This window comes from Nilaparvata lugens, chromosome 10 (genome assembly GCF_014356525.2).
Source record: "Nilaparvata lugens isolate BPH chromosome 10, ASM1435652v1, whole genome shotgun sequence".
Lineage (NCBI taxonomy): Eukaryota > Metazoa > Arthropoda > Insecta > Hemiptera > Delphacidae > Nilaparvata > Nilaparvata lugens.
The window spans coordinates 26,185,595-26,200,680 of NC_052513.1; the positions used below are offsets into that span (position 1 = coordinate 26,185,595).

Below are 15,086 nucleotides of genomic sequence, written 5' to 3' on the forward strand. Positions count from 1 at the left end.
TACCAATAGATCTAGAGGATTAACTGGCGCTACCCAGCATAAGATTACAACAATAATCTAGTGACTTAGAATATCATTTTAAGCAATAAATTCAATGACATCACATTAGTTTTTCTCACATCCAGGAAAGTTGTAATAAACACATGACGACAATTTGACGACCAGTTACCCAAGAAATGTTATCAGTTAAAATCAACATCATCTCATTACCAAGCTGCCACCTACCCTGCAGATAAATTTACTTTACCTAGTTAAAAACCCACTACCTAGATGGAAAAATATTAATTTTCAGTAAATTTCATCTGATTACCTTCAGAAAAGCTGTAATGTGCACAAAAAAGCTGTGCTCATGAGCACAATTTGACCAAGAAAAATAAAACATCAGTTATCATGAATTTCATCTCCTTGCAAGCTAGCCTAGAGTTTACCACAGTAGTTGAAAAGCATACAAACAGTCATAAACAATTCGCCACCAAACAGAAGTAACCAGTAAACTATAAAATTTACGACCCGATGATATCCCACTGAAGATCTACGGAGCCGATTTGCATGCAAATGCTTATCGAATGCATCGGACAAGTCGAAGAAATCCATGAACGAATACATTAACGGGCAGAGTTTGTTTATTTAACCTGTTCCATGAGACCTCCAGTCACAAAATGTCATCTCTAAATTTCGTCATAGTATTATTGCAAGATGGAAGCCTTAACAGGGGTCAATAAAGTGAGCCTTATCTTTTCTCCTTCTTGTACTTCATTGTTGTACTCTAGTTTGCAGTAGAATTTTTCCTTCATTCTCTCCTATAGCCTCATTTATCAATTTTTTTCTCAACCATCAATTTATGATCTTCTGCTTCTCCTCCTATTCATCTTCATTTTCTTCCTCGTGCGCATTTTATTTTTCCTTGTCCTCTTGTCACCATTCTCCCACCTCAATTGTTTCACTTGGTTCTGTTCATTTTGCTTTGTCTCTTCTAGTGATCTCGATTTTCTCCATCTTCTTCTTCCTTATCATCATAATCTATTTCTGCTACTTCATTTCTCTTTCTCCTCATGTCATTATTCTACTTTTCATTCATATCCGACTTACCAATCAAATACTCTTTTCAAAAGTTTCATGTTATTGTCCTCCTTCTTAATATTATTATTATTATTATTCCACCTCCATATTATTATTTTTATCATCTTCTTGCATTTCCACCACATCTTCATCCTTCGTCCTTCATCTAGTTACCCGTCTTTCTCTAATACTTGGAATAATAATCATAACACTAACCTGTATTGCCAAAAAATATACAATTTTTAAATATATAATACACTTTTGTAGAAATTGCACTACCTCTTCGTTCATTTCTTCTCTTTATTTTCATTAATTTTTAATTTTTAATTTTCCTGCCGTTCTACCTTAATTACTGTACTTTCTTCTAATTCTTAATCTCTCAATTTATCCTCCTTCATCACCATCTTCAACATAATGTACTATGTATTCGACACAATCTTTACCTTTATCTTTCATATTATCTCTCTCATCTCCTCCACCTCCTTTTCCACCTGCTCTATGATTACGGGTTTAGCAAGTTGATGTAATGCTTGGGGCCTGGGCCATAAATTGAATTGTGATAAAGCGTCGCTGACTATGAGTGAAAGTGGTAGGGTCAGCAGTATTAAACCGATTGAAGAACTGTATAAAATATTACCCTTTTTCTTGTTTAGAACTTTAGTGCTCAATTGTTTATAGCCATGGTGAGGTAACTTCTTCCAAGTTCTACCAAAGGTGGACGATATAAAAACAGTTCCAACCAATAATCCTATTTAATTGATGTGCTATATGCCCAGACAATGGAACATAAAGAGCTTGGCGTTGGAGATAATAGTAACGTATTATTATCTTACTTTGTTGCATGTCCATAGGGCAAAAACACCGATAGAGAATTGAATCCATACTATCTTACTAGATCTTGCATACATTATTGGAGTTGAAGTGTAGTTGAAGATATATCATAAATGCTCAAGTACATGACTAAAGTATGAATTGCATCTCAGAAACTGTTGAAAAAAATGTATGATTTTTAGTTTAATAGGCAGAATACTTGGTTGTTTAGAGTCTCAAATAATTGAGAGCGAGAAAAAACTCATCAATAATGGTGTGCATAAAACCAAATTGAACACAACCATAATCGAACAGGCTCCATAATATTCGAAGACACAAAACTATGCCCCAGATAATGCTAGGTTATTAGAACCATGAAATACACACGGATAGAATATTATAACCTAGAAAATATTACAACTCATACAGAACTAATCCTTAAAAAATGTTCCAGTTTTGCGACCAATAAAAACAAGGCGATAAAACGTGGATTAGGTAGAAGCATACAAACTCCACGCTTATAGAGTGGAAAAATCTGGAACCAATTCTTCACGAATTCCTTCAAGTTCGGTGTTTCTATTCACTTTTTTGTGCTTTTTTACTAGATTTTAGAAAGAAATTAATGGCCATAGCTGTAACTTTATGGCCACTATAGGGAGATTCACTTTAAAACTGTCAGCAAATCTTGTAAATAACACCAATGCTTTCCATTCAAGCAATGCTGATATTCAGAGTGAATCTCTCTATAGGACAGATTATTAAGCGGATCCTATTCTATAAGCGGACTCCTCTTCTATAACCAATTTCTTAAATTGTGATCTGCTGATTTAGACAAATTTCTTGACTGCGTTTTTTCTGCGGATCATTTCTTTATACTTTAATCTATTTGTTTTAGACAGTTCTCCTTTTAAACAGTTGCTTTGTTGTTTCAATTCACTTGCAAACTCAACTACTTTCCAGAAGGTTTTCGAACAGATTTCTTGTGGATGACAGTTTCCTTGACTCAATTTTCTCTTGGTAACTGTAGTATTCCGAACGGTCTACAGTTACAACAGGTTTTACTGGTTGGGGGAAAACGTGAAAAAGAAAATGTCCAGTTTTCGAGTGGATTCATTGGCAAAAACCCTTCTGACTTCTCCTGCTCTTACCTTTTCTTTCTACAACTTCTTCAACCTTATGTTTCTAACTGTGTTTTCTTTCTGATTTTTCGTTTTCTTCTGCTTCTACTTTATTAATCTATTATGATACTCTATTATTCCTCTAAACCTGACATCTTCGCATTTTCCCCTTCATTCTCACCAACTTTCAACTCTTTTCAATCTTCTCCACCTCGATTTTCTGCTCCCTACTGCTTTTCTCCACTGTTTTCATCGTCGTCATTCTACTTCTTTGTCGATTTCTCATTTCTTTCAATTCTTCTCATTCTTTTTTCTTGCTTTTTTACGCTTTCCTCCCATTAGTTTTCTACTAATTACATTTTACTTTTCATTTCTTATTCTTCTTCTTTGTCTAAGCCTTATAACCCAATCATATGGGGTCGGCATTTCCCTCCTTCAGCCGTCTCATCAAAAAAAAAAAAAAACTGTTCATCTCCCCACAGTGTCATTAATATTGGGGACTCCCAAGCCTTCTCCCTTTTAGTTTCTCCTTCATTTTTCAATTTCTTCTCATTCTGTTTCTACAGTTTTCACGCATTACACCGTTTCTAAGTCTTTAGCTTTTAATTATTATTAAACGAAAATCCTAAATAAATGCTGTAAATCACCCCGAAGACTTCTGCTACTGCAGACATTGACAACAGGGTTAACAGATAGATGGAAATTCGATGAGAACTACTATCCAAAAATTATTTGCCAGCCCGGCAATCGAACCCGGTACCTCCCAATTGCCAGTCAGTTAGAAGTTCTCATCGAATTTCCATCTAGCTGTTAACCTGACTGGCAATTGGGAAGTACCGGGTTCGATTCCCGGGCTGGCAAATAATTTTTGGATAGTAGTTCTCATCGAATTTCCATCTAGCTGTTAACCCTGTTGTCAATGTCTGCAGTAGCAGAAGTCTTCGGGGTGATTTACAGCATTTATTTAGGATTTTCGTTAAATAATAATTATATCTTAATTAGCATTTGAATAAATGCATTCTCTATTTAATTCCATCTGTATCTTTAGCTTTTTACTACCACTTCTTCTACGTCCAGCTTACCCTACCTTCTCCTTTTTCATTTCACTTCTGCTTCAGTCAATTCGTATAACTTCTCCTTCCACTTCACTTTTTTCCTATTTACCCTTCCACACCCTCATCCTCAGACTCTACTTTTTTCTTGCCTCCTCCTCCTCCACCTCATTCCTCAGCAGTTAGATCTAATACAGCAGTTGAGTCACCAATATTGGGGACGCCCAACCCCTCTCCCTCTTATTTCTCTTTAATTTTTCAATTTCTTCTCATTCTGTTTCAACAGTTTTAAGGCATTACATATTTTTCAAGTATTTAGCGTCTTACTACTACTTTTTCCTTCTACGTCCATCTCTCCTTTACCTTACCTCTCCTTTTTCATTTAACTCCTCCTTCAATCAATTCTTATAACTTTTCCTTCCACTTCACTTTTTCCTATTCATCCTTCACACCCTCATCCTCAGAATCTACTTCTTTTTTTGCCTCCTCCTCCTCCACCTCCTCCTTCAGCAGTTGAATCTAGGTCGATGTCGAGTTCAATTCGATGTAATTCGATTGCAATTAGCTGTGGAGCGGTTGCGGCAACTACACTTGTCCACAGTGAAATTCACTTTAAAATGTCAGCATCAGTTGAACAAGGATCATTGATGTTATTAACAAGAAACGCTGACACTTTCAAGTCAATCTTACTACAGTACAAATCTACACTGACTATAGTGAATTTAAATGCAAACTGTCAGCAACGATTGAATGGAAAGCATTGACGTCATCTACAAGGGCTGCTGACAGTTTCAAGTGAATCTAACCACTACTGCTCACTGCAATGCATGATTCACTGTGGAGCAGAGCACGATCACCACGATCCTCGTGCGATCACCGTACGATCACGATCACCAACCAACTGAAAGGTGGCTGTTGAAATTTCACTTCAATTGATTTTTAATAATCCTGTTGCATTGTAGTACAGTAGTTCTTTGTAGGTGCAATCAGGATTTGACCATTAAAATCAATATGTTTTTGTTAGTAAGTTTGTGTGTCAACTTTCTGTTTATTTTTTAGCCTCTTCATTATTTCTATCCACATAATTGAATTTATTTGCATTTGTCTTAAACTGACCTGATATAATACTGTGATTCATACAAAGGTCTCCCTGCACACGGACAAATCATCCACGCAGGCAGTATATTCTTATTAGGATTGAATTCTTTTTAGGATTAAATTCATCAGGGAAGAGTCGTGAACCGACAGAGTTTTTATTCAGGAATGATCTTCACATAGACCTGAGGTCTGTGTGTGAAGAATAGTTCTTCGACTTGCCAATACGTTTGGAAACGTATTAATTGTATTATTCACACTATTATTTTGTGAATAATATGCTTGTCATGAATCTTTGTATTTTGTACAGAGCAACCAATTGCTACTATTGTTACTATAGTCTTTATTATGCTATGCTTATGAATTTTATGTTATGTTGTAGTAGTACTGTATCTACAGTTGTGCTGTGCAATATACAAAAATTTTGTAAAGTGTTGAAGAGGAAAAATTTGATTTGATTTGAATAATTTTGAATTCGAAATTAGAATATAAAGTGGTATCTGAGCCTGATTGCAGTAAAGCAATTCAGAAAATATATCTCCAAGGCCCACATGCATCATTTCGGATTGAACAAAGATTGATTACCTGTTGGTTTTAGACAAGGTATGAAACACATTACAATTAATGCGACGATATCTTCATGTAACCCTAGGTTACATTGAACTTAGATAGTGCATTTGGGTGAGATTAGCATTCAAGTAGAGTGATAGAGTAGATAATCCATTTATTTAAGTAGATTAGCAACAATCTCTCTGTATTGTTGTTGTCAGGTGATCGCTTATGGCCAGCCATTAAAATTATTAGAAGAAAAAATTCAATTTCTACAGACAAGAGAAGAACTATCAGACAATACATTGAAAAGGAAACCTACCGACACCTCTCAACATTTCTCCTCATTGTACACAACACAAATACTGTTTGGAAAGTCATTTGCGATAACTACAGCAACAACCTTTCATCTCGCCATCAGTATCAATTTCAATTTGTCACAATTACCAACCCCCCCCCCCAAACCTAATCACCCTGCAAGCCATTCGTAACCAGTTTGCAATTTCGCACAGCCATTGAAAGCCCGGGCAAACACCTTGATGCGGTGTAAAAAGTGCTCAACACTCGAAACAGTTGCAGCCAGCGAGCAATGTGGTAATCGGTGCACTTTTTACAACTAGGAGAACAATTAGCAACAAGGAACAACAAAAAATGAGATAGGAATTGATAGAGTGTAACAGAAAGAGAGAGTGTGAAAGATAGAATAGATAGTGTTAAAGAGAGTGACAGATTCATGGAGATAAATTGATAAATACAGTGGATGAATGAAAAAATAGAGGAGAGAGCAAGAGAGAGAAGAGAGGTTGAGAGATAGCGAGAGACAGCTAAATAGAAAAGATAGATTAATGGAGAGACAAGAGAGGAAGATCATAGATCACTGATTATACGATCTATTCATAGATCAATAAACGGAGAGACAAAAAGAAAAAAATATACATGACTAATGATAATGAAGAGAGAGGAAATAGACAGCAAGAGGAATTAGAGAAAGAAAAAGAGAATGACGAGAAGAATAGATTGATAAAGATACAGAGAGATAAATGTATAAATGTGCTAATGAGACGAGACAGAGAGAGATGAGAGACGGTAAGAAATAGAAGTAGGATTCATAGAAAAATTAATAAGAGAGAGAGAGAGAGAGAGAGAGAGATGATAGAGAAAAAACTAGTATAGAAGGGATGCTTTTATAGCATTGAGTGTGTGTGTGAGAGAGAGAATGATAGAGACAAGAATCAGAGCAGAGAAGGAGAGTAAGATAGAGAATGAGCAAGAAAATAATCATATAAGTATAACAAGAAAGAGACAAACAAAATAGATTAACAATAACAGGAAAATATAGAGATGCAGAAGAGAATAAAGAGCCATAGAGGCGGCGAGAGAAGAATATGTCTATTTAGAGAAACATAAACGAAAAAACCAAGGAGCCATGGAGAGAGGACAAGAAAAGAATTTGTGTATCAGTGAGAGTTGGCAACGTAATGAGGTACAAGAGATGGAAGGGTAACCATCACATCTGGTAGCCACACTATTTTTTCAACAATAATTACAGTACTTATTGCTTTAAATGCTGTCAGCGCAGCTTCCAATGCCATTATCAACATTTCAACCTGCTGTTGACTGTTGAGTCCGTCGCGTTCGGTTTCACGAATCATTGGCTGTCACGCTTTTCACCCGAAATGATTGAGATGGAGAAGAAAAATAAGGAGAAACGAAAGGAAGCTGGTTTAAAAAAATAAAGAGAAACCGAAGGAATTGTCCACATAGATGGGAAGAAACATGGCGGTTTACAAAGTGCAAAACAAGAGTTTTGATTCAGAAAGTAAAATGATAGAATGTGGGGAGATCAGTTCTAATTGATCTGTTGCAGTGAAAGACTATTAAAAGTTATGGAACATTATATTGCAAGAGGATATGAATCATCCTTCCAAATCAGATGAAGCGAAAATCATCGTCTTGTAATTAATTCGACAGCTATTAAATAAATATAATACAGTATTTGAAATGTTTTATTATTGTTTCTGAAGGATTTCAAATTCAAGTAATATTGATAGAATACAATCGCCAATTTTATTATCAGAAACTCATCTATTTCACTATCCTATCTCATCTATTCAAAAATTAGACTGTAATGTCGTTGAAAATAGTTCAAAACGGATTATCAGAAACTCATTGCATCAAGTTCATTCCATTTTATTTTGTTCAATTGTTAATTTTGTATGCTTAGTGGTAGAGAGGAATTACAACAATTAAACGTGATAAAGTTTATTCATTTAATAATCACATTGTGTACAAAAACTTGACATGAGGAAAGACACAACAGGTTCATGCCAAAAACTGCCCCATTTCCAATTTATACTATTGTACTGTCCGAATCAAAATTAATGACATTATTTCAAAATAATCTAGAATTTGGGAGTTGAAATCCTAGGGTAGCGGTAGTTATAATTAAATTTTACAGTAAGGTAATTAGTTTGCATTGAACTTTGAAAGGCATCACTCAGCATTGAAGCAAAAAGGGTTAATTAAACAAGTGTGATTTTTTAAATTGTAGTTACTGGTAAGTGATAAGCCCGTGTTATAGCAGATTAGTGGATCATATTGGTTTGTATTTGCTCGAAGAATGACTTACCAGTAACTCAGTGATTATGATGTACAAGTCAGGATCTTCATTATAAAGTAATAATGTAGAAATATTGACAACGTACCTGAAACAAACAAAAGAAGAAATTGGTCAACAATTGAAGTAAGAAACTAAAACAGTAAAAAGATGAAGATGATGGGATACAATATAAAGCTAGTAAAGTAGAATAAACTGGATTATGTGTTATAAAATTGTCGAAAAAAACCTTAACAATGCACAGATAATGAAACAGAATATTGAAATTCAAAATTAACGAGTTTTGATGATTAAATGAAAACACACATATATCTTCAAACTTTTCAGTTTTATTTGATACAGGACCATGGTTTTGTGACCACACATGTCACATTTTCAAACTGTAGAATTTGACGATACATGTGTGTTTTTATTTCATTGTGGAACGGTTCTACAACATCGAGAGTGACTCAATCGAGTTTTGATGAATTCAAGATTATGCAGATGTGTATTATAATGTGTAGGAGACTTAGAAGATGTGTCTTCATAAATTGAGAAATAGAGTGTCGTATGATCTTATGATTTGTGGATAGAGTTGTCTTACAAGATTTACGATAGGAGTGAATGGAATTATTAAATGTTTCAAAACAAGTGATAGGCAGGAATAAAGCGAATACAATAGCTGGAAAGTGAATGATAAGTACGGACAACAGATATATACCTCGAAATGTATGGAGGAAATAGTTAAAGTGATGAAATAGAATAATACTAAGGCTTCGCTGAAACAATGAAGGAAATGCAAAAATAAAACTTAAAACTATAAAAATGATATTCAAGTATAATAAACCACCGCAATAACGATAAACTCTTACAAATAGGTCAAAAGACAGACATTGTTCAATGCAGCTCAAAACAATAAGTATAAAACCAAGGAGTAATTCAATTATTTCTTACACAACTCGCCAGAAATATCATTCAATTTTAGTCAGTCCAGAGCAATTTACTCTTCATAGCGCAATGTACCATAAATTTGCAGAACTCTAAACAACGACAGATCATCACAAACATTCTGAAATTCAAACGAATTACCAAACTCTCACTTATCTAATTGAGCAAGTAAAATTGAGCTGTTCCATCTCACGAATTTCAGGCAACCAACTTCAAGTATAGTGAAAAACGACGTTGTTTTGAATTTGATAAATTATCCAATACCATCAGAGTAAGCTAGGGACGTCGAATACTGCAATAGTAACTGATATATAAATAGTAATAGTAACTGGTACTGTTCTTTTCCAATTACAGTTACACAACAAAGTTCAATGGGCTGATTGAGAAAGTGAGCAATAAATCACTGTATTGGCAAGATTGGACACGATTGATTACACCTGGTTAACTGTCAACTGTTCTTTTTAAAGGATTTCTTTTTGCAGACCAATTCTGTTGTTGTAAGCAATGGACTTGTGGAGCTACTGGATTGAATTGAGCTAAATGAAAAAAAAATAACAGCTACGAGCTACTATAGTCCTATAGTTGACACATACTGAGCGAATACAGTGAAATATACTTAGAAGTAGCTTGGAAGTTAGGTTCAGGTTCTGTACATTAGGCATAGTTTTATTATATTCAAGAACACTAGGTACTTAAGTAAGCAGACTTTGTTTTTGTCGGTCGGTAAAATAGTCACTTGAAAGTACTGTGGGTGTGAAACAACTTCCAGAAATGTCTAATACGTACGATAATCCTATTATATTAAGCGAGCAATTTATGTATATCGGTTTATATTTTTATATCTGGTTATCTGACTATATGGTTATTTATGTTCAACGGATCTCGAAAACGGCTCTAACGATTTTCACGAAATTTGGAACACAATAGGTTTATGATATGAAGATTCGATTGCACTAGGTCTCAACCCTTGGATAACTCACTGAAGGACATTAAAAGGATAAATACGCCCTTGGAAAAACAGCTGGAAATTTTGTCTCTGTCGATACCGTAATGGAAGAGAGTGAACGAGTGCATGTGTGTGGGATCATCCAGCTGATCTCACGAGAAGAAAAATTCAGCAAGAGAAAATTATTTTCGTTTATTTCTCTTTTTTTCAGGAAACATGTTTACTTGAGAAAGTCCAAAATAGTAACTAGATGCTGTTAGTGTAGTACATATCTATATTAACAAATATTGTAGCAAACATCAATCTAAATCGAATTCATAGTATATCTATTTGTAATTGATGATGTGTTTGTTTTTTGAAATGTGAATAAATTGTTATTTTGATGAGTGATAGTAGCTTAACTTAGATTTTGATTTGGCTGTAGTATAAATTTGAAAAGGAACAGTTTTGGGGATAAGCCTGTTGTGCCTCCTCATATAACTGTAAAAATAATTGTACGACTGAGAAAATGAATAAATAAATATTAACTGTAAATTCAATCTTTCGTTACAAATTTTCTATGCTTTTACACTCCCGAGCAAAGCTCGATCCCCCGATATTCCTATTATAATATTAAGCGAGAAATTTCTGTATATTTATATCTGGTTATTTATATTTATATCTGGTTATTTATATTTATATCTGGTTATTAATGTTCAACGGATCTCGAAAACAGCTCTAACGATTTTCACGAAATTTGGAACATAGTAGGTTTATGATATAAAAATTCGATTGCACTAGGTGTCATCCTTGGGAAAACTCGCTGAACGACATTAAAAGGATAATTCATCCTTGGCTGAAGCAGCTGAGACTTTCGTCGTCTGTGGATAGTAAAAAGTGAGCCAGTGATTCTGTGGAAAATCAAAATATCGCATCTCCGAAATTCATAAGCTGACGTATAGCCAGCTGTGAAATATAAACACGATCATTTTTAGAGAATTGTGTTCTATTAATCAATAAATAAAAATAACGAGCGAAGCCAATACCTACTATCCTATTATATTAAGCGAACAATTTCTGTATATGTATATATTTATATGGTTATCTGGTTATGTGGTTATATTGATATATATTTATGTTCAACGGATCTCGAAAATGGCTCTAATGATTTTCACGTAATTTGGAACATAATAGGTTTATGATATAGAAATTCGATTGCACTAGGTCTCATCCTTGGGAATACTCGCTGAACGACATTAAAAGGATAATTTATCCTTGGCTGAAACAGCTGAGACTTTCGTCGTCAGTGGATAGTAAAAAAGTGAGCGAGCGAGTGAGTATGTGAAAAATCAAAATATCGCATCCCCGAAATTCATAAGCTGAAGTATAGCCAGCTGTGAAATATAAACACGATCATTTTAGAGAAATTGTTTTCTGTTTATCAATAAAAGAGAATAACGAGTGAAGCTCGGTGCCCCGATACTTAGTAATAGAAGTAATAGTAGGTATTGGCGAAGCTCGGTGCCCCGATATTATGAGTCATACTAGACTATAAATACAAAAAAATCTGGTATAGTACACTCACACAACTTTCCTTGTTCATTGAACTGTACACTGTATCTGTTAAACACTGTACACTGTAAACGAGAATAATTTAAGGGAATAACATAATGACGATTGGCGGCAACATATTTGAAACTAGGATCAGACTACTGTATATTGTATCATAATAAATTGTTCTCAGAGTACTTTTTCCTTTGTGTAGATTGTGAAATTCGATTATTTCCTTAAAAGTAGTCAAAACAGCTGTTCTACAGATGAAATATCTCGACTATGTGTTCTTTTTATGAACTGCTCTACCTACCTACCTACCTCATGCATGAGAAGGAGGTTACAAAGTCCATTTCCCAAGGATGGGGTGGACCCCCCATTAGTTTCCCAGGAAGGAGACTCATGCCAGTTGATAGAGTTGATAAATGACTATACAGGGTGTGAATTTGAAAAAAATCGGTCCAGTCATTTTTGAGAAAATCGTGAAAAACATGGTTTTTTTAGTAATTATCCGCCATTTTTCTCAAGAATATTACGGAGCTCCTGCAATTTTCCCAGAAATGAGACTCATGTCAGTTGATAGGGCTCATAAATAGCTATCCATGGTATGAATTTGAAGAAAATCGTTTGAGCCGTTTTCGAGAAAACCGTGAAAAACTTGGTTTTTTAGTGATTATCCGCCATTTTTCTCAAGAATATTACGGAGCTCCTGCAATTTTCCCTGAAATGAGACTCATGTCAGTTGATAAGGCTTATAAATAGCTATCCATGGTATGAGTTTGAAGAAAATCGTTAGAGCCGTTTTAGAGAAAACTGTGAAAAACATGGTTTTTTAGTAATTATCCGCCATCTTGAATTGAATTTCTTATTATCGGATCCTCATGGTATAAGGACCTTAAGTTTAGAATTTCAAGTCAATCGTTTGATTAGGAATGGAGTTATCGTGTTCACAGACATACACACACACACATACACAGACCAACACCCAAAAATCATGTTTTTGTACTCAGGGGACCTTAAAACGTATAGAAAACTTGAAATTAGAGTACCTTAATTTTTTTTGGAAAGCAATACTTTCCTTACCTATGGTAATAGGGCAAGGAAAGTAAAAACACTCGTTAATGTTTCTGACTGTCAAAATGCTTAGATGAACCCGAACTAATGGAAACTTGTCAAATTTGGTGATATTTCTTTGTTATTTGTATTATGTTCGTTAGTGAAATAAATGAATAAAAAATAAAAATAAATACCTACATAAGACCCTTTCTAGTATTCTTTTGGTACCGAGAGAAATGTTTCATCCCACTATATTTGTTAATTTAATTAAGTCCTAGCTTGAATAAATCAAGATTGAATAAAGAGGAAAAATGCTATTTTTTTGAAAATTTCTTAAGAAATTAAATGATTAGTAGAAAAAAGATAAGAGCTTCGCAGAAATGTCACCATTTTCGCAAAAACGTTCAATTTATTAATTATTTTCTTCACAGTCTTGAGAAAAATATAATTGAGTCAAAGTATTATTAGACTTATGTGCGACATTTGGATATCAGAGCTATTATTGAGACCAAAGACTAGTCTTGAATCAATAAACTAGTACAATCTTTCTCAAAGAGGCCGAGAAATTCAACTGTTGACATTGACTTCTAGAGCTGGCATTGATATCATTGAATAAATATGCTTAAATTTCATTGGCGCCTCAATTCATGTAACAAGTTACATAAATATGATACAATAGATCAGTATTTCCATTAAATCAATAACAACGTGTCAATGATTAGACTCCAGGGTGATTCACAAATGTATCTAAAGTCACTTTCACTTATGTTGAAAAGCATGTTGATTTGAATAAATAAAAGTGGTCGACATAACTCCACAACAATCAACTGTATTTTTCCAATACAACAAACATGTATAAATTTCAGTAAGCTAACTGGATCACGTTAAATTTCATGGACTACATAATCAAATTCAAGTAATAATCAAATATATATGAAGTTCTGCGTGAATTTTCAATAGATCAGCATAAAACTTCATTATTATTTTGATTTCTAGGTTCTAAAACACCTAAAATCTATAGTTCATAGAACTGGTAACTGACATTATTGTTTGGGCTTCTGAACCGATAAAATGTATTATTTTGAAATATTGATATTCAATATCTTCTAATTTGTTATATAAATCCCAAATCAATAATCAATGAAATAAATATAATATACCTATGTATTAATATAAGAATGACGATTCTATTCTGAATATTATACTATTGAATGGTTTCTGGTACATGGGTTTCCCATAGTTGAGTAGGTTGATTTCCAATAGAATTAAATTCCATATTTTTTTATAAACCTATTATATTGTATTTTAGATATTTTGTACTTTTCATGTTTTTAATTGCTTGTTTGTATTTTTTTTAAAGAAATAAATTTATTTATTATTCTTATTTTGGATTCTTGTCTGAAAATTAGACTAAAAATAGGTTATTTTATTGATGTGTTATTTTATTGATGAAACATGAGCAAATTAATTTTGAATACATTTAACAGAATTGTGACGAAAATCTATGAACACATACATGAAAGAGTTAATGAAATTTACGTTAAATCTCTTGGAATACACTAACACTAAAACTGATAATGCATAAACTTCCACCATGCTGATCAACAAAGAATTGTTTTCGAAATATTCCTATCAATTTAATTGGTCCTTGGGAAAGCCTACATTATTCACGTTGTAAGAGGAGCAAGGCAATCATAATATCCAAATTTTAATTTTCAAATTCTACAAGGCATTGCCGAAATTCTCCATTCATTTACAGACATACCGCACACATTTACTTCCGAAATTAGATTTGCATCATTCATAGCAAACAATAGATTCGAATCTTGAATTACGGAAGTTGTGGAGTTCCTATTCCTGCCATTGTATTCTGCTGGCATTGTGGAACAGTTCATTTGTTACATGGCTGGGCCTCTGCACCTCTCAATACTATTGAACTGGCTGTGAATGGAATTGATTGTTTATGAATGGGACAATGTCTATGTTCAATTTCAAGATGCATTGATATTGGAACCCGAATTTCACTGAATGGTTTACTAACCTACTCAAATAGACATGAATGAGTAATGTTACTATAAATACTTGGTATTTAATTATTTGAAAAATTCAGCAGATTGGAGACACGAGTTATTTCTAAATTTTATATAATAAAATGTATTCTAACAGGAGGAGCTATATTTAAATTCACTTTCATATTCTTTCTTTAATTAATTCAATTTCAATTAGAATTATCAATGTAACAAGGATAGAATCTATTATTGAAATAAAATAATAAATTATTTTCGAATGAAACTTTCAGTGCTTTACAGAAGTTGTCAATGATTAAT

The 15,086-nt window shown here is 33.7% G+C and overlaps 1 protein-coding gene across 6 annotated transcripts in view; it reads right to left on the minus strand.

Annotated features, from left to right (window-relative positions):
* The window catches only part of LOC111061728 (protein phosphatase Slingshot), a 221,968-nt gene that overhangs the window by 175,736 nt on the left and 31,146 nt on the right, over positions 1-15,086 (minus strand). The window contains exon 2 of one of the 6 annotated variants that reach the window (XM_039437061.1): positions 8,313-8,388. The exons of the other annotated variants lie outside the window; for them this stretch is intronic. The gene's annotated coding sequence lies outside the window, so the exon portion shown is untranslated. The remainder of the gene's footprint in view (positions 1-8,312; positions 8,389-15,086) is intronic. 6 annotated transcript variants of the gene reach the window in all.